The sequence below is a fragment of the Lolium perenne genome, chromosome 3 (assembly GCF_019359855.2).
Source record: "Lolium perenne isolate Kyuss_39 chromosome 3, Kyuss_2.0, whole genome shotgun sequence".
In the NCBI taxonomy this organism is placed as follows: domain Eukaryota; kingdom Viridiplantae; phylum Streptophyta; class Magnoliopsida; order Poales; family Poaceae; genus Lolium; species Lolium perenne.
Window position 1 is genome coordinate 52,567,423 of NC_067246.2, and position 25,087 is coordinate 52,592,509.

Below are 25,087 nucleotides of genomic sequence, written 5' to 3' on the forward strand. Positions count from 1 at the left end.
GGGGAGCATGCACCGTTGGAAGGGTCGTGTCTGGTTGCGATTTGACTGCAGGTTGGGAGCTAGTCCATGACCAACTGCCAGGAGAAGATCTTGACTTTTAACGGCACCTTCGTGCCCCACATATCTTTGAAGTGAGCTACCGTGGTACCTTGCGAGAGTTTCGAATACATGGACTTGACAGAGTATTTGCCTGATGGTTCAAGGTGCCAAAGGATAGTATCTAGCCCGTCGATCAACTGAACATGATCCACACATGTTTGCAGCGCCCTCCACTGCCTCATGTCCGTGGGGCCCAGAGAACGACAGAAGCGGATATTCAGACCCTCCTGTTGACAGGCCACCGCAACAGAGACATCGGGATTGTCACAGATCGCAAAGAGATGTGGAAAAGAGTCTTTGAGTGGAGCGTCCCAAGCCACCAATCAGACCAGAAGTTTGTACGGAGCCCATTCCGCACTTCATGTTTGGCCCCCACTTTGAAGAGATGCTTGATCTTATGCAGAGCTTTCCAGAATTGCGAGCCCCCATGGCCCGAACCTGCAAATATGTTTTCAGCATCAACATATTTCGCCCTGATGAGTTTTTCCCAGATAGAATCGTCCTGTTGGTAAAGTTTCCAGGCCCATTTCAGGAGCAGGGCCACATTCATCTTTTTAGTATTTAGCAGGTCTAATCCCCCCATAGGTTTAAGCCTGCACACCGTCGGCAGTTAACCATGTGATACTTGCGATTGGGGCCTGCTCCTTCCCAGAAGAACTTTGATCTGATTGAGTCAAATTTCGCGTGGATGCCGTCATGGAGCAAGAAGAGGCCCATGGCAACATAGGCAGATTATCCAGACAGGAATTGGATAAGACGAGCCGTCCACCCGAGGACAACAGTCTTCCCAACCAAGGTTCTAGTTTAGAGGCTAAGCGGCGCACCAGGAATAACCATTGTTCCAGGGAGAGTTTTCTGTCAGATATAGGGAGTCCTAGGTATATAAATGGGAAGGCACCCTGCTTGCAGTTGAACTTGTTTGCTATGCTAGCTTGTTCCTCTGCTTGAGCATCCAACACTATGACTTCGCTTTTGTGGAAATTAATCTTGAGGCCGGACATATCCTCGAAGCACATGAGAAGGAATTTGAGATTAATGATGCTTTGCTCTTCGTTCTGGATCAGAATAAGGGTGTCGTCTGCGTATTGGAGGTGAGAAAGTCCCCCTGGAATTAAGTGTGGCACTACCCCATGTATGTGCCCTGCCTGCATCGCAGCCGTGAGCATGCCCGAAAGGGCCTCCCCAATGAAATTGAAAAGCAGAGGAGATAGGGGATCCCCTTGTCGGACTCCACGTTTGTTCCAGAAGAACGGGCCAATCTCCCCATTAATGGAGATTGCGGTCTGACCCCCGGAGACTAGCTGTAAAATGCGGTGAATGTACGCCTCATTGAAACCTTTGCATCTGAGCACCTCGGCGAGAAAATCCCAATTCACGCGGTCGTACGCCTTCTCAAAGTCAAGTTTCGGGAGGATTCCTCCTAGCTTCTTGGATCGCAGCTCATGAATGACCTCAATCAAGGCCAACGGTCCATCCAAAATGTTCCTTCCTTTGATGAAAGTCATTTGATGGGGGCTAATCACTCGGTTAGCGATAGGGTCGAGCCGCGTAGCATATGCTCTGGAGATGATTTTGAAGATAACATTGATGAGTGCTATCGGGCGGAACTGGGTGATAAGGTCGGCGCCCGGGACTTTAGGGATAAGGGACAAAACTCCAAAATTGAGCCTGGCAATGTCAATGCGCCCCAACACAAAGTCATTCAAAATGTGTAAAACCCCGTGTTTCACCAAGGGCCAGAACTTCTTAAAAAATAGGACGGGGAAGCCGTCAGGGCCAGGTGCAGTGTTAGATTTCATGTCTTTTACGACTGCCTCAAGCTCTTCTTCAGAGAAGGTGATGAGGATACCATTGTTCTCCTCCTCGGTGACGCGCCCAACTCCCTCCCAGATGTTGGGGGCCAGCCCGCGCATCCTGTGCGCTGTGGTGCCAAGGAGCTCTCTGTAGAAGCTGTAAACGTGCTCTTGGATTTGTCTTGGCTCAGAAATCGGCCCAGTTTCGTTCCTGAGAGCAGTGATGTTACACTTGCGGCGTCTTCCATTTGCCACCGCGTGGAAGTAGGCCGTGTTGGCATCCCCCTAGAGTGCCCACTTCACCCTACCACGCTGTCTCCAGTACTCTTCTTCAACACGATAGAACTGCAGAAGTTGGTCCTCAAGTTGGTAACGGATTGCCCAGGCATCATCGTCCAGACCCACTGAGTCCGCCTGGGTGTCCAGCTGTGAGATTTGGAGGAGCAGCGATGTTTTTAGGGCTTTGGAGTCCTTTCCCAGGTTTTTGCTCCAGCCTTAAATGATCTATTTGAGCTCACCATCTTTATTTCACATGTACATTTGTTAGAAATCGACTTTTGCGCTGTAAGTTGGACACACCATTGTTAGAGTGTTCAAACGGAATCGAAAAGTATTCCACCAACCAATATGTAGCTAGGAAACTCTAGTGATAGATGTTGCAATGCCACTTGATTATTATTTATCGTGGAAAGTCATGAAAACCCATTAGATGTATCATGGAGATCAAATTATGCAGCGCCACAAAATTACACCAGCAACATGAACACCTGATTGGCAATAGATACCTAGAGTCACCATAACATGTCGGTTATGTGTTTGCAATAAAACATGTATGGGTTTGCAACATCTCAAATAACATATGCATCATCACAATTTCGTAATTCACTGGTTTCATTTTGGAGCACTGATGACAAATCCAGCTCGCCACAACCCCGTGGGAGACTATCGGATGACCCATGGCAGCATATCCACCCTTCCCAACTGTGACCTCCTTCACCTACTAACAAGGTATTAACTTGTCAGTGCCTACAGGTTGTAGACTAGGGTTTAGTTGGAAGTAGAGGGCAAGTAGATCTCGAAGGTTTCAGCCGAAAAGTACTCGACGATTCTGAAACTAGGGTTTGAGAAACAATGATTCAATGCTTTCTTCGTCCCTCGACTCCCCCTTATATAGGAGGCGGAGCCGAGGGATTCGTGTTGTACAAGTTACAGAGTCCGGGAAGGTTTCTAACTCATCCCGCAAGATTTACAAATAACACTTCCTATTACAACTCTAGCTTTCCTTAATAATATCTTGGGCTTCCGAATCTTCTTATTCTTCGGGTAGTGGGCCTTCAGTAAACCCCGGGTACTATCTTCGGCAGGCCCATTTGGGATGCTGATGACCCACAAGTATAGGGGGTGTATCGTAGTATCTTCGATAAGTAAGAATATCGATCCCAACGAGGAGCAGAAGGTGTTGACAAGCAGTTTCGATGAAGGATTCACTGTAAATGCTCACAGACAAGTATTCAGGGGGTTTGATGTAACAGTTGAATAAAGTACGAGTATGTAAAGTGCGAGAGTAATAATTGCAGCGAGTGGCCCAATCCTTTTTAGCACAAAGGACAAGCCGGTTTGTTTACTTATAATGACCAAACGTTCTCGAGGACACACGGGATTTTAGTCTAGTGCTTTCGCTACATACGGCTAAATAATCTTCATTGTTGTGATAAGTGTTGTGTGGGTGAACCTATGCTAATGTACCGCCCTTCCTAGGACTAATACATACTTGTGATTATACCCCTTGCAAGCATCCGCAACTACAAGAAAGTAATTAAGAATTAAATCTAACCACAGCCTTAAACTACGAGATCTGCGATCCCTCCTGCATCGATATACCAACGGGGGTTTAGGTTTCTGTCACTCCGGCAACCCCGCAATTAGCAAACGAATACAAGATGCATTCCCCTAGGCCCATAAATGGTGAAGTGTCATGTAGTCGACGTTCACATGACACCACTAGAAGAATAACACCACAACTTAAATATCACACCATTGAATATTACTCAACCATAGTTCACTACTAACATTTAGACTTCACCCATGTCCTCAAGAACTAAACGAACTACTCACAAGACATCATACGGAACATGATCAGAGGTGATATGATGATGAATAACAATCTGAACATAAACTTGGTTCAATGGTTTCACTCAATAGCATCAACAACAAGTAGGAATCGATACCGGGAGAGTTTCCCCTATCAAACAATCAAGATCAAACCCAAATTGCTACGGCGGTGGCGGTGTCCAGCGGTGATGACGGTGGTGATGATGGTGGAGATGATGATGATGGTGATGGCGATGATGTCCAGCTCGATGACGGTGTCGATGGCGTCGATTTCCCCTCCCGGAGGAATTTCCGGCGGATTCCTGCCCGCCGGAGAGCTCTTTTCTCTCTGGTGTTCTCCGCCCCGCAGAGGCGGTCAGTAACTCTTCGCGAGGTACCCTACGTGGCTTAGGTCTTCGGGACGAAGGGTTTGGCGAAGAAAAGGAGGCGAAAAGGGTCGTGGGCCCCCAGGACCATAGGCCGGCGCGGCCGGGGGCACAGGCCGCGCCGCCCTAGGGTGTGGGCCCACCCCGGCTCCTCCCCGGCTCCTCCTTCCGGCTTCCTTCGTCATCTTGAAAAATAGGATTTTTGGTATAATTTCCTTCCGAGTTGATCTTCCGAAATATTGCATTCTCGACGGTGCTTTTTCCAGCAGAATCCCGGCTCCGTGTTCGATCCTCCAATAATGATGAAACATGCAAAATAGATGAAATAACATAAGTATTGTGTCCCAATATGAAATATATCAATGAATAACAGCAAATTATGATATAAAATAGTGATGCAAATTGGACGTATCAACTCCCCCAAGCTTAGACTTCGCTTGTCCCCAAGCGAAACTGAGCTCGATAGACATGACCACATGTTTATGGAGTGAAGAGTCGATAAATAAAATACGGACAAGAAGCATCATATTCATTCACACAGGACATTATAGTAAACAACCTCTTATAACTCATATTGAAACAAGTATAAGGTAATCACAAGTAAAGGTGCATGAGAAATCATGATTGGTGATGGCAAACTTCGTTCTTGGTCAGAGAACAATTAACAGATTATATTTATCTCATTGAGCAGCGCTCTCATGTTAGAGTTTATAAGGCACAACTTGCATACTCAATCGTAATGGTCTACTCATAATCATTGATAACTTGCAAAGCTATATTCATTCAAATAAAACTTGTACTAAACAAAGAAGAATAAAAGACATGATGTAGCAAATCACAATATAATGGTTTGATCACAACTACTCAAATGCTTGCTTGAGATGGAGGGAAATAGGTTTACTGACTCAACATAAAGTAAAAGACAGGCCCTTCGCAGAGGGAAGCAGGGATTAAATCATGTGCTAGAGCTTTTTCAATTTTTGCAATCATATAAAGAGAATAAAAGTAACATTTTGAGAGGTGTTTGTTGTTGTCAACGACCGGTAGCGGGTACTCTAACCCCCTTGCCAGACAACCTCCTAAGAGCGGCTCCCATATTATTTTCATTTTGTGTGGCACTCTTTCCAACCTTTCTTTCACAAACCATGGCTAACCGAATCCTCGGGTGCCTGCCAACAATCTCATACCATGAAGGAGTGCCTTTTTATTTTAGCTTTATTATGATGATGACACTCCCCCCAGCCTTTGCTTACACAAGCCATCGCTAACCGAATCCTTCGGGTGCCGTCCATCAATCACATACCATGGAGGAGTGTCTATTTAGTTTAATCAATTTGGGACTGGGAATCCCATTGCCAGCTCTTTTTGCAAAATTATTGGATAAGCGGGTGAAGCCACTAGTCCATTGGTGGAAGTTGCCCAACAAGATTGAAAGATAAAACACCACATACTTCCTCATGAGCTATGAAACATTGACATAAATAAGAGATACTAAGTTTTGAATTGTTTAAAGGTAGCACATGAAGTATTTACTTGGAATGGCAGAAAATACCATGTAGTAGGTAGGTATGGTGGACACAAATGGCATAGGTTTGGGTTAAGGTTTGGATGCACGAGAAGTATTCCCTCTCAAGACAGTCTTTGGCTAGCAAGGTTAATTAGCAAGCATAAGAGTCGAGGGAAACAAACAAATATACATGTGATAGAAACAATCATGCATCTTCCTTGTAAGTACAAACAATTTTAACTTCAGAATAATAAGCTATGAGCTAACAAGAAAGACAATGAAACATCTACATGTATTTCTCTTTTCTATTTAAACCTCAAAGTGTTGTTGCTATTGACCAATGCTAAGTTTGCCAAAACCAAATAGATTTATTCAATGCTCCCAAAGTGATACCAATACTAACAACAAGGTGAATCATATAATAGAGATTGCAAACTAAAATAAGATGTGCAATATGTAAATGATAAGACTTCTCATTAATATTCCATAACGATAACTCACACCAAGGGATACATAGATAACCAACTAAAGGAGAGATACTTCCAAACGCAACCCATCTTATATGATAACTTCCCTACTCATGATATGATACTACTTGACAATAAAAGTAAAAGGTAGTGATAATGTGATACCGCGGCACTCCCCCAAGCTTGGAACAAACCAAGGGGATGCCAATACCGATGATGAATTACTCCTTCGGTGATGGTGGTGATGAATTCCTGACAAGCTTCTCAATAAGCTCCTGAAGCTCGTCAATCCTGTACATGAGATTGCGAATCATCTCTGAATTGTGCTCGACGCGGTTAAAGAGTCTGTCTGATGGCGAGTCCCAGCTCTTGGAGTTATTTCCCCACTCTTCAGCCTCGGGCTCCTTCTCTCCTGCAGTGTTAGAGCGATCTATATCCCATTGGCTAGGCAATGCTGCCTTGGGAGTCCCTTCAATTTGATTATTGAAAATTAGATTGTGAAAGGGGTGATGAGTGCCTGATGGAGATGTTTTTGGAGCTAGGTAATGACGTGGGACTGCTCCTCCAGTGCGAATTCTTGCGCTCTTGTTTGCACAAAAAGGGTTGTCCACCACCTTGATGCTTGCGATGGTAGCACGCGGGCGTGCGCGCGAGTCTTCCTCCACCTCTTCTTCATCTTCTTCCTTGAAGTCCTTGTCTTCCTCTTTCCACCCGAGATCTCGATCATCTTCATCCGGAAACTCCTTGCCCTTGTTCTTGGAGACCATGGTGCTTCTAAACCAAAAACAGATCCTGGCAGAAACAGCTCGAAACAAAACACGTCGAGAAAACGATATACGGACCTCCAGGGGTCCGGGGGATTATATAGCAAAAAATTTCACGACAAACGGAAAGCACCAGATCGAACCAGAGTCGGAAAGGGGCGACGAGGCGGCCAAACCATAGGCCGGCGCGGGCCTGTGTCAGCCGCGCCGCCCTATGGTGGCACCCCCTCGTGCGTCCTTTCCACTCCGTTTCGAACTCGTAATTTCTCATATTTTCCAAAAACAGCAAAAATATAGTTCGGAAAGTAAATTGCGTACTTTTCATTACCAGTACTGTTACCTATTCGAAGTCGAGTTCTGGCGGACTGTCAATTTGCCCTTTGATGTAGGCCTCCGGTGTTTCCACTTGAATAATATCAACATCAACATTATAAGAATCACCCGAGATATAATGCTTGAGTCTTTGTCCATTCACCACTTGCGTAGCATTGCCTTGGAGAGAGCTAATTTTGATTGCTCTGAACGATACACCTCCTCGACAACATATGGTCCTTCCCATTTCGAGAGTAATTTCCCGCAAAGAATCTCGAGACGAGACCGATACAATAGGACTTTATCCCCAATATTAAATTCTCTTTTGATAATCCTCCTATCATGCCATTTTTTAACTTTCTCTTTAAAGAGTTTAGCATTTTCATATGCTTCACTTCTCCATTCATCTAGAGAACTCAATTGCAACAACCTCTTATCACCGGCAAGTTTAGGATCTTTATTTAATTCTCTAACAGCCCAATAAGCTTTGTGCTCTAGTTCTAGAGGTAAATGACAAGCTTTCCCATAAACCATTTTATAAGGTGACATTCCCATGGGATTTTTATAAGCAGTTCTATAAGCCCAAAGTGCATCCTTCAATTTACTAGCCCAATTCTTTCTAGTTTTATTAACGGTCTTTCCCAAAATAGATTTAATCTCTCTATTTGATAATTCTACTTGACCACTAGTTTGAGGATGATAAGCGAAGCAATTCTATGATTAATACCATACTTAGCAAGAGTTTTTCTAAAACCTCCATGAATAAAATGAGAACCTCCATCGGTCATAATATATCTAGGTACTCCAAATCTAGGAAAAATAATATCTAAGAGCATTCTTAAAGAGGTCTCACCATCAGCACTTTTTGTAGGTATAGCTTCCACCCATTTAGTAACATAATCAACGACAACAAGTATATGAGTGTTACCTTAGAAGACGGAAAAGGTCCCATGAAGTCAAATCCCCAACAATCAAACGGTTCAATAACAAGAGTATAATTCATAGGCATTTCATTGCGTCGGAGATATTACCAACCCTTTGGCATTCATCACAAGATAAAATAAACTTTCTCGCATCTTTGAAGAGAGTTGGCCAATAAAAACCTGATTGTAAAACCTTTTGCGCGGTTCTTTCTCCAGCGTGATGTCCTCCATAAGCACTACCATGACATTTACTCAATATTTCTTGTTGTTCATACTCAGGAACACATCTTCGCATAATACCATCCACTCCTTCTTTATATAAGTGTGGGTCATCCCAGAAATAATGCCTCAAGTCATAAAAGAATTTCCTCCTTTGCTGAAAATTTGAAAAGGTTGGAGGCAAGTACTTGGAAACAATAAAGTTAGCATAATCAAGCATACCAAGGACTGTCTCATGAGCTCACCTTTATTACAGCCAATTGTTCATTTGGAAAACTATCATTAACGAGAACAGGATCATAAGCAATATTTTCCAATCTAGACAAATTATCAAAGAACAGGATTATCAAGACCTTTCCTATCTACAATATGTAGATCAAATTCTTGCAAAAGAAGTACCCATCTAATAAGCCTCGGCTTAGCATCTTTCTTTGTCATTAGGTATCTAATTGCAAAGCATGATCAGTATGAATAGTAACTTTTGAATCAACAATATAAGATCTAAATTTATCACAAGCAAAGACTACAGCTAATAATTCTTTTTCAGTTGTAGCATAATTTCTTTGAGCAGCATCAAGAGTTTTACTAGCATAATGAATAACATTCAGTTTTTTATCTACTCGCTGTCCAAGAACAGCGCCTACAGCAAAATCACTAGCATCACACATAATTTCAAATGGTAAGTTCCAATCAGGAGGTTCAACTATAGGAGCAGTTGTTAAGGCTTTTTTAAGAGTTTCAAAAGCTTCCTTACAATCATCATCAAAAACAAATGGTACATCTTTTTGAAGAAGATTAGTAAGAGGCTTTGAAATCTTGGAGAAATCTTTAATAAATCTCCTATAAAACCCAAGCATGACCAAGAACACTACGAATACCTTTAACATCCCTCGGATAGGGCATCTTCTCAATTGCTTCAACTTTAGCTCTATCAACTTCAATACCTCTCTCGGAAATTTTATGTCCCAATACAATTCCTTCATTAACCATAAAGTGGCATTTCTCCCAATTAAGAACAAGGTTAGTTTCTTCACATCTCTGCAAAACTTTATCAAGGTTTCGCAAGCAACTATCAAAAGAATTCCCATAGACGGAAAAATCATCCATGAATACATCTACAATACTTTCACAAAAACCATGAAAAATAGCAGACATGCATCTTTGAAAAGTAGCAGGAGCATTACATAAACCAAAAGGCATGCGTCTATAAGCATAAGTTCCATAAGGACAAGTAAAGGTGATTTTCTCTTGATCTTTAGCTTTAATGACAATTTGTGAAAACCCGAATAACCATCAAGAAAGCAAAAATGAGTATTTTTAGACAATCTTTCTAGCATTTGATCAATAAATGGTAAAGGGTAATGATCTTTCTTAGTAACTTTATTAACTTTTCGAAAATCAATGCACATTCTATACCCTACAACTACTCTTTGAGGAATGAGCTCATCATTATCATTAGGCACAAAAGTCATACCTCCTTTCACGGGAACGCAATGCACAGGACTAACCCATCTACTATCAGCAATAGGATATATAATACCAGCTTCAAGAAGTCGTAATACCTCATTCCTTACCACTTCCTTCATCTTCGGAATTAGGCAATGACGAGGTTCAACAACGAGGCTTTGCATCATCTTCCATATTAATAGCATGTTGGCATATAGACGGAGAAATCCCCTTCAAATCATCAAGAGTGTAGCCAATAGCGCCTCGATGCTTCTTCAATATTTCCAATAACCTTTCTTCCTCAATCTCTGAAAGCTTAGAACTAATAATAACAGGATATATTTTCTTATCATCAATATGAGCATATTTAAGATTATCAGGTAAAGGCTTTAAATCAAAAACAGGATCTTCCTTTGGTGGCGGTGTTGTACCCAAATCTTCCACCGGTAAATCATGCTTGAGAATAGGTTGGCGAAGAAAAATTTCCTCAAGCTCATCTCTTTCTTTCCTAAAAATTTCGCTCTCTCTATCCTCCAAATGTTGCTGCAAAGGATTATTAGGAACAAGAACAATAGATGCACATTGCTCCATTTTAAAATCATTACTAGGCAAATCAGCTTTATAAGGAGTTTTAGTAAATTTAGAGAAGTTAAACTCATAAGATTCACCAGCGAATTTAGTCAAAATTTTCTCTTTCTTGCAATCTATAATAGCTCCACAAGTATTTAGAAAAGGTCTACCAAAAATAATAGGACAATAATCACTAGCAGCAGAACCAAGTACCAAAAAGTCAGCAGGATATTTAATCTTACCGCATAAAACTTCCACATCTCGAACAATACCAATTGGAGAAATAGTTTCTCTATTAGCCAGCTGAATAACCACATCAATATCTTCAAGTTCACAAGAATCAATTTCGTGCATAATCTCCGTGTAAAGCTCATACGGAATAGCACTAACACTTGCACCAATATCACATAATCCATAATAACAATGATCACCAATTTTAACAGATAGCATAGGAACACTAGCTTGTTTGGGTTTATTAGGATGTGAGACAATATTAGAAGCATCTTCACGAGAAAATAATATGACCATCCTCCACACTTTCGGTCACAAGATCTTTAATTATTGCAACAGCAGTTCAACTTTTATTTGTTCTTCGGGTTCTGCTGTTTCTTTTCACTTTTATGAACCACACTATTTATAACAGTACTCTTTATTTTTAGCAGGGAAAGGAGTTTTTTCAATATAAGCTTCAGCAATAACACGATCAGCAGTTTCAACTACAACGCATTTATTAATAGATGAATCAATTTTATCTTTATACGGTTCATGATACTTATCAAAATTCTTCTTTGGCAATTCATAATGAGAGGCAAAAGCTTTATAAAGATTTACAAAGAACTTGAGAATCAAGACCATATATAGCACTCATATTACGAAATTTATCGGTATCCATAAAAGCTTCAATGCATTTATAATCATAAATTATACCCGATTCTCTATCCTTGTCGTTCTCCCAACCTTGATATTTTCTTGGATCCGATCAAGAAGGTCCCTTTTAAACTCTTCTTTGTTGCGTGTAAATGATCCAGAACAAGAAGTATCCGGCAAGGTCTTGTCTTGAAAAGAAAGTCTTGCATAGAAATTATCAATAATAACATTACCAGAAGCTCATGAATGGGGCATTTGAGCATTAAAGACTTCAATCTCCCCAAGCTTGGGCGATGCTCTCTCCATCGTGAGGCCCAAAATGAGCTATGCGAGTCCGATACTTATGAATTTCACTTGGAGGATAGAACTTAGAATAAAACCGGGCACAATATCATTCCATTCAAGAGAATCCCCATTATCCAAGAATTTATACCAATGTGCCGCCTTACCGGACAGCGACAAAGAGAATAGTTTCTTCCTCACTTCATCCATAGCAATACCTGCACATTTGAATAACCCGCATAATTCATGCAAAAACAAGTAAATGATCACCGGGATGGACAGTTCCATCCCCTTCATAGCGGTTATCCATAACACGTTCAATAATTTTCATAGGTATTTTATATGGTATTACTTCCTCACTGGCGCCTCATCCACTACCGTTGCGGTAGTAGTAGACTTCCCAAATAGAAATTGAAGAGAAGATCTCTCCATAATGACTTATAGCAGCGAGTAAATAAAATCAGCACAACAGTAAAGGTTTTCCTTACCAATTCCACTTACCAATAGCGCTTCACTCCCCAGCAACGGCGCCAGAAAATAGTCTTGATGACCCACAAGTATAGGGGGTGTATCGTAGTATCTTCGATAAGTAAGAATGTCGATCCCAATGAGGAGCGAAGGTGTTGACAAGCGGTTTCGATGAAGGATTCACTTGTAAATGCTCACAGACAAGTATTCGTGGGGTTTGATGTAACAGTTGAATAAAGTACGAGTATGTAAAGTGCGAGAGTAATAATTGCAGCGAGTGGCCCAATCCTTTTTAGCACAAAGGACAAGCCGGTTTGTTTACTTATAATGACCAAACGTTCTCGAGGACACACGGGATTTTAGTCTAGTGCTTTCGCTACATACGGCTAAATAATCTTCATTGTTGTGATAAGTGTTGTGTGGGTGAACCTATGCTAATGTACCGCCCTTCCTAGGACTAATACATACTTGTGATTATACCCCTTGCAAGCATCCGCAACTACAAGAAAGTAATTAAGAATTAAATCTAACCACAGCCTTAAACTACGAGATCTGCGATCCCTCCTGCATCGATATACCAACGGGGGTTTAGGTTTCTGTCACTCCGGCAACCCCGCAATTAGCAAACGAATACAAGATGCATTCCCCTAGGCCCATAAATGGTGAAGTGTCATGTAGTCGACGTTCACATGACACCACTAGAAGAATAACACCACAACTTAAATATCACACCATTGAATATTACTCAACCATAGTTCACTACTAACATTTAGACTTCACCCATGTCCTCAAGAACTAAACGAACTACTCACAAGACATCATACGGAACATGATCAGAGGTGATATGATGATGAATAACAATCTGAACATAAACTTGGTTCAATGGTTTCACTCAATAGCATCAACAACAAGTAGGAATCGATACCGGGAGAGTTTCCCCTATCAAACAATCAAGATCAAACCCAAATTGCTACGGCGGTGGCGGTGTCCAGCGGTGATGACGGTGGTGATGATGGTGGAGATGATGATGATGGTGATGGCGATGATGTCCAGCTCGATGACGGTGTCGATGGCGTCGATTTCCCCCTCCCGGAGGGAATTTCCCCGGCGGATTCCTGCCCGCCGGAGAGCTCTTTTCTCTCTGGTGTTCTCCGCCCCGCAGAGGCGGCTGTAACTCTTCGCGAGGTACCCTCTGTGGCTTAGGTCTTCGGGACGAAGGGTTTGGCGAAGAAAAGGAGGCGAAAAGGGTCGTGGGCCCCCGGACCATAGGCGGCGCGGCCGGGGCACAGGCCGCGCCGCCCTAGGGTGTGGGCCCACCACAGCTCCTCCTGGCTCCTCCTTCTGGCTTCCTTCGTCATCTTGAAAAATAGGATTTTTGGTATAATTTCCTTCCAGAGTTGATCTTCCGAAATATTGCATTCTGACGGTGCTTTTTCCAGCAGAATCCTGGCTCCGGTGTTCGATCCTCCAATAATGATGAAACATGCAAAATAGATGAAATAACATAAGTATTGTGTCCCAATATGAAATATATCAATGAATAACAGCAAATTATGATATAAAATAGTGATGCAAATTGGACGTATCAGATGCCTATGTCAGTAGCCCCCGAGATTTTGCTTAAATCGTAGAGTCAGGGAAAATCTCCACTGTTTATTTTTATTCGACAGCCTCAACTTTTCTATATTTCTTCACATAAAATTCTATATTGTACAGGGATAATGGTAGTTGGGGCTAGTTCATCTGACGGATCAGGTACTAGTTAACTGCTCTAGTGGCAATCCGCAAAAACCTACTTCAAGATCACGTCCCTGGACATGATCTCGGGATACTGGTGTAAACTTCGACAGGTGCCGCTTAAGGTCTTACCATTCTGTCGAGTCCCAGTAAAATTTATCGGGTACCTAACACGTCCGTTAGGATTTTTCTTTGTATCTGTTGATACGGATAAAAGTAGCAAACCGACGTCAGAGACGGTGCCACGCCACACAGAACGGATCTGGGGTCTTACCTTCGCAAATTTGCGGCATTCAGAAATTGATCGCAACTTTGGCGTTCTGAGAATATATTGTCGAGTGCTTATTCGGCTGTTGGAATGGCACATTTTATTGAGTCAAAGATGACTTAAATTGTTCTCCCGATGGGAGTATATGCAGAGTTATTTATAACTCGAAATATACTCTTTTGCTCTTCTATCTTTCTTCTTTTCATTCTTTCTTTCTTTTTTATAATTTCATTGGGCACGCGAACAGCGATCCCGATGGGAGTAGCCCCCGAGGCTACAGCCAAGGACTTGTGCTTGGTTGTAGGCTCCACGCCTTATGCCGCTATATTTTTTTCCCTCTCCCGAAGTTTTACAATTGCTCGGGTGCGCGAACAGCGCTCCCGATGGGAGTAGCCCCCGAGGCTATGAACAAATACTTGTATTTGATCATAGGCTCACGCCATTTCTATTTTGTCTTTCTTTTTCTTTTTTCCCAAAGTAGCCCCCGAGCATTTGATCAAAAACTTGTATTTGATCAAAGGCTTAGCATAACTTTTCCATATCGCCTTTTAAGAAGCTGTTTAAGGCGATTTTTTTCTTCTGCCAAGGTGACGTTATTGCTGACGATAGCCACGATTGCGAGTTAAAAATCGCGAGAAGTCTCCTCCCGCTGCCTTGCGGGCCCAATTGATCCACTATCTTGACACGTCGTGCAAGTGGGGGACACACGTCCTCCGCTTTTTCTGGCGCACGTACCGTAACTTCTCCAATGTTAAAATACTTTTTTACCCCCACTTCCACGTGGTTATCATCTACCACGCATTTTTTCCATCCAACGGTCCGCCGTTTCGCCGCACCTCTATATAAGATCTCTTTCTTCCTCCTCGAGCACTTCCGCTCACGCCGCACCTCTGCTCTCCTCTGCAAAACCTCCTCCTGCGCTCCTCAATCCCCTAAGCTCATCTTCTCGAAGCTGCATTCCTTCGCCAGTGTTGATGCCACCGCGTCGTTTGACCAGGCACAGCACGCCGGAATCATCAATGGCCGCCGTGGATCTGGGAACCGCGGAGTGGGAAAGGTCCAAGATTTCCACCCAGGACATCAATCTGTTGAAGAAGCTGGGAATCAGCAAGAAGCCCAAGGCGCTGAGCTTTCCTAGCGAGGAAAGCTACCCAACCCCACCAATGGGGTATCGGGTAAGTTTTATCGACCACCTCATCCGCGGTCTTTCCGCCCCCATTCATCCTTTTCTCCGCGGACTGCTCTTTATTTATGGTCTGCAACTTCACCACCTGACGCCCAATTCCATCCTCCATATCTCTATTTTCATCACCTCTGCGAAGCCTTCCTTGGCGTCCAGCCTAACTGGGCGCTGTGGAAGCGCATTTTCTTTTGTCGCCGCAATGGCTCTCCCAATGTCGCCTATAATATAGGCGGCGTTGTTATTTCCGTTCGCCCTATGATGTCTACGCCCCCTCCTTTTCCTGTAGACAGTGTTGGGCCTCCAAGAGCAGAGGTTTGTAGAACAGCAGCAAGTTTTCCCTTAAGTGGATCACCCAAGGTTTATCGAACTCAGGGAGGAAGAGGTCAAAGATATCCCTCTCATGCAACCCTGCAACCACAAAGCAAGAAGTCTCTTGTGTCCCCAACACACCTAATAGGTGCACTAGTTCGGCGAAGAGATAGTGAAATACAGGTGGTATGAATAAGTATGAGCAGTAGCAACGGCACCAGAAAAGTGCTTTGCCCAGGACAGTAAACAAGCAGTAGTAACGCAGCAGTAGTAACGCAGTAAAACAGTAAACAAGCAGCGATAGCAGTATCTAGGAACAAGGCCTAGGGATTAGACTTTCACTAGTGGACACTCTCAACATTGATCACATAACAGAATAGATAAATGCATACTCTACACTCTTGTTGGATGATGAACACATTGCGTAGGATTACACGAACCCTCAATGCCGGAGTTAACAAGCTCCACAATTCAATGTTCATATTTAAATAACCTTAGAGTGCATGAAAGATCAATATGACTAAACCAAGTACTAACATAGCATGCACACTGTCACCTTCATGCTAAGAAAGGAGGCATAGATAATATCAATACTATCATAGCAATAGTTAACTTCATAATCTACAAGAGATCATAATCATAGCCTACGCCAAGTACTAACACGGATGCACACACTGTCACCATTACACCGTGCAGGAGGAATAAAACTACTTTAATAACATCACTAGAGTAGCACATAGATAAATTGTGATACAAAACATATTGCAATCATAAAGAGATATAAATAAGCACTTCACTATGCCATTCATAATAGTGAATAAGTATTCTGTGAAATATAGCCTAAGAGACCCACACGGTGCACACACTGTCACCTTTACACACGTGGGACAAGGAGTCTCCGGAGATCACATAAGTAAAATTCACTTGACTAGCATAACGACATCTAGATTACAAGCATCATCATATGAATCTCAATCATGTAAGGCAGCTCATGAGATTATTGTATTGAAGTACATAGGAGAGAGATTAACCACATAGCTACCGGTACAACCCCGAGCCTCGATGGAGAACTACTCCCTCCTCATGGGAGCAGCAGCGGTGATGAAGATGGCGGTGGAGATGGCAGCGGTGTCGATGGAGAAGCCTTCCGGGGGCACTTCCCCGTTCCGGCGGCGTGCCGGAACAGAGACTCCTGTCCCCCAGATCTTGGCTTCGCGATGGCGGCGGCTCTGGAAGGTTTTCTCTGGTTTCGTCGAACGTATCAGGGTTTTCGCGACGGAGGCTTTAAATAGGCGGAAGGGCAAGGTCGGTGGACTTCTGGGGGGCCCACACTATAGGGGGCGCGGGCCCCCCCTTGGCCGCGCCGGCCTAGGGTTTGGTGGCCCTGTGTCCCCCTCTCTGGCGGTTCTCGTGTGTTCTGGATGCTTCCGGGCAAAATAGGAACATGGGCGTTGATTTCGTCCGATTCCGAGAATATTTCGTTACTAGGATTTCTGAAACCAAAACAAAGAAACAAAGAATCGGCACTTCGGCATCTTGTTAATAGGTTAGTTCCAGAAAATGCACGAATATGACATAAAATGTGCATATAACATGTAGATATCATCAATAATGTGGCATGGAACATAAGAAATTATCGATACGTCGGAGACGTATCTGCATCCCCAAGCTTAGTTCTGCTCGTCCCGAGCAGGTAAAACGATAACAAAGATAATTTCTGGAGTGACATGCCATCATAACCTTGATCATACTATTTGTAAATGTAACATCCCAAAATTTTATAAATGTTGGAATGTAAAAATAAATAAATTCAGTTGATTGATTTGCTTGTCTTTGTTGAAATTTCACAAGGAATTAAAAATTTTGAGTTTTATTTAAAAGCCCTTTCCAAAATAAGTTTTCACAAAGATTTGCTTTCAAAATATTTCCAAACCAAACCTAGTTCTATTTCATGGTTTTGAAATCATATAAGATTTTATTTAAGACAAATGCCCCAAATCTTACTTTGGAATATCAATGTCCAGGTAGTCATATAAAGCATTGCATGCGTAATAACATTTTTGTAATTTGGTTTTGACCATAATAAGTTTTATAAATTCATTTGAGTCATTTTCGACTACAATATCAAAATCAGCGTTTGAAATAAAACCTGCGTAAGGTTTCGATTTTGGGAAATATTTTAATCGCTTGATTTCAATAAATCCAAATTATGTTTCCTGTTTTTTTTAAATAGCCTATAGGGCAAGTGTCTAAAAATCTACACTTGTGTTTTTATTTTGAATTGAAAGTGTAATCAATAGTGTCCGAAAATCATACTGAGCAGATTATAAATTTTACAAAGTTTATTTAAGTCCGTTTGGATATCTAAAACTGAAACTAAAAACTAAAATAGAAAAAGAATAAAAACAAAGAGAAACGAGACAGGCAGCTCAATCAATGAGCAATGCAAGTCCTGCACATACGCGCGCGACGGCGCGGCAAGTCTGGTACGCAGCGCAGCTGCAGGCCAACCATCAGCGCACGTTGCCCCTTTTCTTTTATGTTTCCTCTTTCTTTCTTTCTTTCCCTGACGTGGGGCCCCGCAGCTATCTTCAACCTCAAGCCAAAAGTTCATCCCACCTACGCGTATGAACCAGAACCGAAAATCTCCCTTTTTCTTCGCCGATTCCGTTCGATTCGTGCTCCTCTGCCACGAAAACCCTCCTATAAATACCTCATAATCTTCTCTGTATTTTGCCCCTAAAAACCCTAATTTTGGTGCCGCCAAGCTGCCAAAATTTCTCACCGGAGTTCGCGCCGCCGCCACCGTCGCTGAGCTTCGAAGGTTGATGTCGCCGTCGTCTCAGACCTCCTGTGACCCTCTCGCCCGCGCCAATATCTTCCTCTTGATCTACTACCTCGCTCTCATCCTTTTTATCCATCTGCAGAGCACAACTCCAGTAAAACATCGCCGGAGTTCATCACCACACGAGCTGCTCCATCCGCACGCATCAGCCGCTCGGGGAGCAGAAAGAGGACGTGAAGACCGCTGCTGTGACCGCCGTCTCCTACCGCACCTCGTCGCCCCAAGCCCTTCATTGTTCGTCTGATCTTTTCCCCTGAATCACCTCGTTGTTCTGATTGTTCACCATCTCGCGCAGAGCACCGTTGACGCGAGCCGTATCCATCGCCGAAGTTCTGCCGCAGCAAAGCTCGGTCAGCTAACTGCCATCCTCGATCGAGGAAGGAGGAGACGCTGAATATCCAGTCTTCGAGACCCCCGTGAAGCCCCGCAGCCCCGTCGACCACTACCCCAAGCCGGAGGAGCATCTAGCCGACGTGAACGACTCTAACCCGCCAGGCCGGCACCGTCACGTCAACCATGCCGATAGTTCCATCGTGCTGTGCTTATAGGTATGAGACATATCCATTATACGCTGTTAGATCCCAATCCAATGGTCTGTCTTCGTCTAAAAAAAAAACATCTTCCTGTTCCACCGAATCAGCGTAGATGATGCTAGCTTGTTCACCTATAAAAACTTTGAAATTTCATAACAATAGATTCAGAGCTCCGTTTTAGATGATTTCTCTGACGTTGAGTTCGTAATTAAATTCTCTACAACTTTCGTGTAGAAAGTTTTTCCATCCGATAAACTTTTTCGGACAACTTTTCGTACAACATCAAAATTTAACCGCGACGTGTTTAATCATGTAAACATTATTGGAAAGTGTACACATGACCAAATATAGCAAACAATATACCCCTGAATTCAGAAAAATGAGTAGAACCCAATGATGAAATAAAAATTGGTTTTTGGACAAGTTGAAAATATTCAAATTTAAATATGTAAGTTTGAGTATTTTCTGCATGGTTCAAATTCTACAAATTTAAATCAAATGATTCCTCTTGCAAATGGAACATATTGATGTCCCCTGTCCATTAACATCAGTGCCTAAAACTTATAGAACTATTTGCATGTATTCAAGTCTAATTATGAGAACTTGAGTAGTTTCGACATAACTTAAATTCTATAAATTATTTTAAATTGATTCCTTTTGTAACTGAATCACATTGGAATTATCTATCCAGTAGCACACATGTTTAGTTTAGTTGATTATATTCACTTCACATGGTTTTAGATTTGAAGTAATATCCCTCCATGTATCATACGACACAATCCATAAACCCTACTTGATCATATCTTTTCTTTTGAATATGTGTTACTCATCAATATCCATGGAAACCATTATCATAATTTATTTTTGTAAACATTGAGGTTGAAGCATGATTTCATTTTTCCAAAGTAAATCATATGAGCGTAGCCATCTACCGAAATCATTTAGATGTGTCATCATGTCTAGGATCATATCTATCGTAATTATATTTGACTGGCTCACAATATTCAAACTACACATGAGTTATTTGACTAAATTGTGACAAATCTTATTTATAGATTTTCCCTGTGCAAGTGTTGTGGAGACACTCTACACATGTGTTGAAACTTTGACATCCTTTAGAATCTTTGATCCACATCTTGAATACCATTCATGTCTATCCAATCTCATGCCATTCGATCATATTTATTAAGCTTGGGCTATTCAAATTACAAATGAGTTATTTGAGTAATTAAAGATACCATTAGCTCATACCCAAGTCTATGTGTGAATCTGTACTACTTTGATAAGTGTCAATTGTCAAGTTGCATTTTGAATTGCACTTGGGATGCTTGTGAGAGTTTCTAAAACACAAGGATCATTATAATTATCCATTCTTGAGTAGCAAACAACCATGGACCATAGGTTCTCATCAATCATTTTTATTCCGAGGACTTGACTTAGATAATCACTTCCTTTCCAAGTATTTGACCCATCCATTTAATAACTCAAATTCATATCTTGCAAGCCATACCTCTGCCATACCTTCAATTTCCGAGTTAACCATAAATTTAATGAAAACTAAAATACAATGAATAACAAATCTTTCTAAATTGTTGTCTTGCTTGTTTTTGTTGTTGCTTGAATGTGTGTTTATGTTCTGTTACTTTTATGTTATAGTTGTATGGAGAGATACGCGTTTTGATTGAGAGAAGGGCAGAATTCTTCAGATACCAAAAAGGCAAGTGTCACACGCCGTCTTGTCCTACTATTTTTATATGCACTTTGTAGTTATTTTCAGTAGCTATTCATGTGTAGGATTGTTTTAAATAAATAAATATATATATTACTATGCTATGATCACCTAGCTATTAGAACAACCACATGTTCAACACTTGTTCTTTGTCGCTACCGTATTGTAGTATGCTTAGCATTGCTATTGTAGATGCGTGGTTGGGATCTCATGATGTGATATGTGGTATTGTGAAAGTATGATTTTATGTAATAAAACAACCTAAGATAATGAATCATCTGGGTGGTAAGTGGTAATGCTTGGTTTATGTTGAGTGGTTACACCGGAGTCATGTCTATGGCGGTCGTGTGTATCGCACTTGTGGTTGGCCACCCAGAAACAAAGAGATTTGACAGGTTTCTATTTTAATAGCTTCCAGTACAACCACATGCTATATGGGCTCTGGCTAGATTGAGTAGGTTGCGAGAACTCGACCCAATGTACAGAGGGTGGTAGGTATTGGTAGGACGGAGCGCGTCCATTGTGGTTGAGGTATTGCTTCTGAAAGATCTTGTCCTAGTCGACATCTGTCCATTTGAGCAAAATGCGCATCATGGAAGAAGAAGAGACTAGGTCATGTGGGGAATGTGTACAGCCTCTCGAGAGTGTCAAACTAAGTACTTAGCCGTGTCCCCGGTTATGGACATTATGAGCAACTAGAGTCTGGAACTGTTTGGAGGATCTCATCATCCCAATTTCATAATAAAACTTGATGGGATAAACAATGGGTTTAGGAGCATGCAAAGCTAGGTTGTCTTGTGTTTACATGGGCCTATGCTAGCATGTCCGTAGATGTTTAGGAGCATGTGAAGCTAACCGTCTTGCGACGGCATGGGTTATGCTAATATATTCCTAGACGATGTTTCTGAAAAATAAAAATTGTTTATAAAAGATAGGGAAACTATTGCTTTTCGCAAAAGATGCTAAACTCCACCTGCCAAATGAGCACGTAGTTTTTAGGCGCCATTTATATATCCACCAAATAGTGACATTTGCCAATACAATTCCAAATGTATTGACCCTGCGTGGCTGCAACGTTTTATGTTGCAGATATTTTGATGAACGAGTGAGGTTCGATGGTTAGGGTTACGAGTCTATACTCGACATGCTCGCCTGTGGCACATGAAGACGAAGGACTCCATGCTGTTATGGTTCGTTGTGAACTCTGATATTGAGCTAGCCTTGTGCTATGCAATTTGTAAGTTGTTATGTAATTTGGATCATGCGATGTAATAAAGACCTTTGTTTCTTGGTATTACATCTTAAACTGTGTGTGCTAGCGATTGATCCAGGGACTAGCACTACTAAGCACAGAGATTCAACCCGTACCGGGTCGGATCGCAACAGTAAAGCATATGTAGTGAATGCAGCGATCAAAACAATGTATATGACATGAGTAAACAAGTGAATCATATAGCAAAGACTTTTCATGAATAGTACTTCAAGACAAGCATCAATAAGTCTTGCATAAGAGTTAACTCATAAAGCAATAAATCAAAGTAAAGGTATTGAAGCAACACAAAGGAAGATTAAGTTTCAGCGGTTGCTTTCAACTTGTAACATGTATATCTCATGGATATTGTCAACATAGAGTAATATAATAAGTGCAATATGCAAGTATGTAGGAATCAATGCACAGTTCACACAAGTGTTTGCTTCTTGAGGTGGAGAGAAATAGGTGAACTGACTCAACAATGAAAGTAAAAGAATGGTCCTCCATAGAGGAAAAGCATCGATTGCTATATTTGTGCTAGAGCTTTGATTTTGAAAACATGAAACAATTTTGTCAACGGTAGTAATAAAGCATATGTATTATGTAAATTATATCTTACAAGTTGCAAGCCTTATGCATAGTATACTAATAGTGCCCGCACCTTGTCCTAATTAGCTTGGACTACCGGATCATCGCAATGCACATGTTTTAACCAAGTGTCACAAAGGGGTACCTCTATGCCGCCTGTACAAAGGTCTAAGGAGAAAGCTCGCATTGGATTTCTCGCTATTGATTATTCTCAACTTAGACATCCATACCGGGACAACATAGACAACAGATAATGGACTCCTCTTATATGCATAAGCATGTAACAACAATTAATAATTTTCTCATATGAGATTGAGGATATATGTCCAAAACTGAAACTTCCACCATGAATCATGGCTTTAGTTAGCGGCCCAATGTTCTTCTCTAACAATATGCATGTTTAACCATAAGGTGGTAGATCTCTCTTACTTCAGACAAGACGAACATGCATAGCAACTCACATGATATTCAACAAAGAATAGTTGATGGCGTCCCCAGAAACATGGTTATCGCACAACAAGCAACTTAATAAGAGATAAAGTGCATAAGTACATATTCAATACCACAATAGTTTTTAGGCTATTTGTCCCATGAGCTATATATTGCAAAGGTGAATGATTGAATTCTAAAGGTAGCACTCAAGCAATTTACTTTGGAATGGCTGAGAAATACCATGTAGTAGGTAGGTATGGTGGACACAAATGGCATAGTGGTTGGCTCAAGGGTTTTGGATGCATGAGAAGTATTCCCTCTCGATACAAGGCTTAGGCTAGCAAGGTTGTTTGAAGCGAACACAAGCATGAACTAGTACATCAAAACTTACATAAAAGACATATTACAAGCATTATAAGACTATACATCGTCTTCCTTGTTGTTCAAACACCTCACCAGAAAATATCTAGACTCTAGAGAAACCACTCATGCAAACCAAATTTTAACCAGCTCTATGTATTTCTTCACTAATAGGTGCAAAGTATATGATGCAAGAGCTTAAACATGAGCACAACAATTTCCAAGTATCACATTATCCAAGACATTATAGCAATTACTACATGTATCATTTTCCAATTCTAACCATATAACAATTTAACGAAGAAGAAACTTCGCCATGAATACTATGAGTAGAGCCTAAGGACATACTTGTCCATATGCTACAGCGGAGCGTGTCTCTCTCCCATACAATGAATGCTAGGATCCATTTTATTCAAACAAAACAATAGTTTCAAAAAAAAAAAACAAACCGACGCTCCAAGCAAAGCACATAAGATGTGACCGAATAAAAATATAGTTTCAGGGGAGGAACCTGATAATGTTGTCGATGAAGAAGGGGATGCCTTGGGCATCCCCAAGCTTAGACGCTTGAGTCTTCTTGAAATATACAGGGATGAACCACCGGGGCATCCCCAAGCTTAGAGCTTTCACTCTTCTTGATCATAGTATATCATCCTCCTCTCTTGACCCTTGAAAACTTCCTTCACATCAAACTTCTCATAAACTTCATTAGAGGGGTTAGTACATAATCAAAAACTCACATGTTCAGAGGTGACACAATCATTCTTAACACTTCTGGACATTGCTCAAAGCTACTGGAAGGTAATGGAACAAAGAAATCCACCCAACACAGCGAAAGAAGCAATGCGAAATAAAAGGCAGAATCTGTCAAAACAGAACAGTCCGTAAAGACAAATTTTTAGTAAATACTTCCGTTGCTCAGATCAGAAAACTCAAAACTAATGAAAGTTGCGTACATATCTGAGGAACACGCACGTAAATTGGCATATTTTTCTGAGCTACCTACAGAGAAAACAGCCCAGATTCGTGACAGATAGAAATCTGTTTCTGCGCAGAAATCCAAATCTAGTATCAACCTTCGATTAGAGGCTTTACTTGGCACAACAAAACACAAAACTAAGATAAGGAGAGGTTGCTACAGTAGTAAAAAAATTCCAAGACACAAAATAAAATAGAGGTACTGTAGCAAAATAAACACATGGGTTATCTCCCAAGAAGTTCTTTCTTTATAGCCATTAAGATGGGCTCAGCAGTTTTAATGATGCACTCGCAAGAAATAGTAGTTGAAGCAAAAGAGAGCATCAAGAGGCAAATTCAAAACACATTTAAGCCTAACATGCTTCCTATGCATAGGAATCTTGTAAATAAACAAGTTCACGAAAAGCAAAGTAACAAGCATAGGAAGATAGAACAAGTGTAGCTTCAAAAATTTCAGCACATAGAGAGGCATTTTAGTAACATGAAAATTTCTACAACCATATTTTCCTCTCTCATAATAACTTTCAGTAGCAACATGAGCAAACTCAACAATATAACTATCACATAAAGCATTCTTATCGTGAGTCTCATGCATAAAATTATTACTCTCCACATAAGCATAATCAATTTTATTAGTTGTAGTGGGAGCAAATTCAACAAAGTAGCTATCATCAAATAT

The 25,087-nt window shown here is 41.4% G+C and overlaps 1 long non-coding RNA gene across 1 annotated transcript; it reads left to right on the forward strand.

Annotated features, from left to right (window-relative positions):
- Window positions 1–18,255: 18,255 nt before the first annotated feature.
- Window positions 18,256–22,168, forward strand: LOC127341259 (uncharacterized). Its single transcript, XR_011754902.1, has 3 exons — window positions 18,256–18,515; window positions 18,619–19,084; window positions 21,888–22,168. It is a non-coding gene; the product is annotated as an uncharacterized lncRNA (long non-coding RNA).
- The last annotated feature ends 2,919 nt before the right edge of the window (window positions 22,169–25,087 follow it).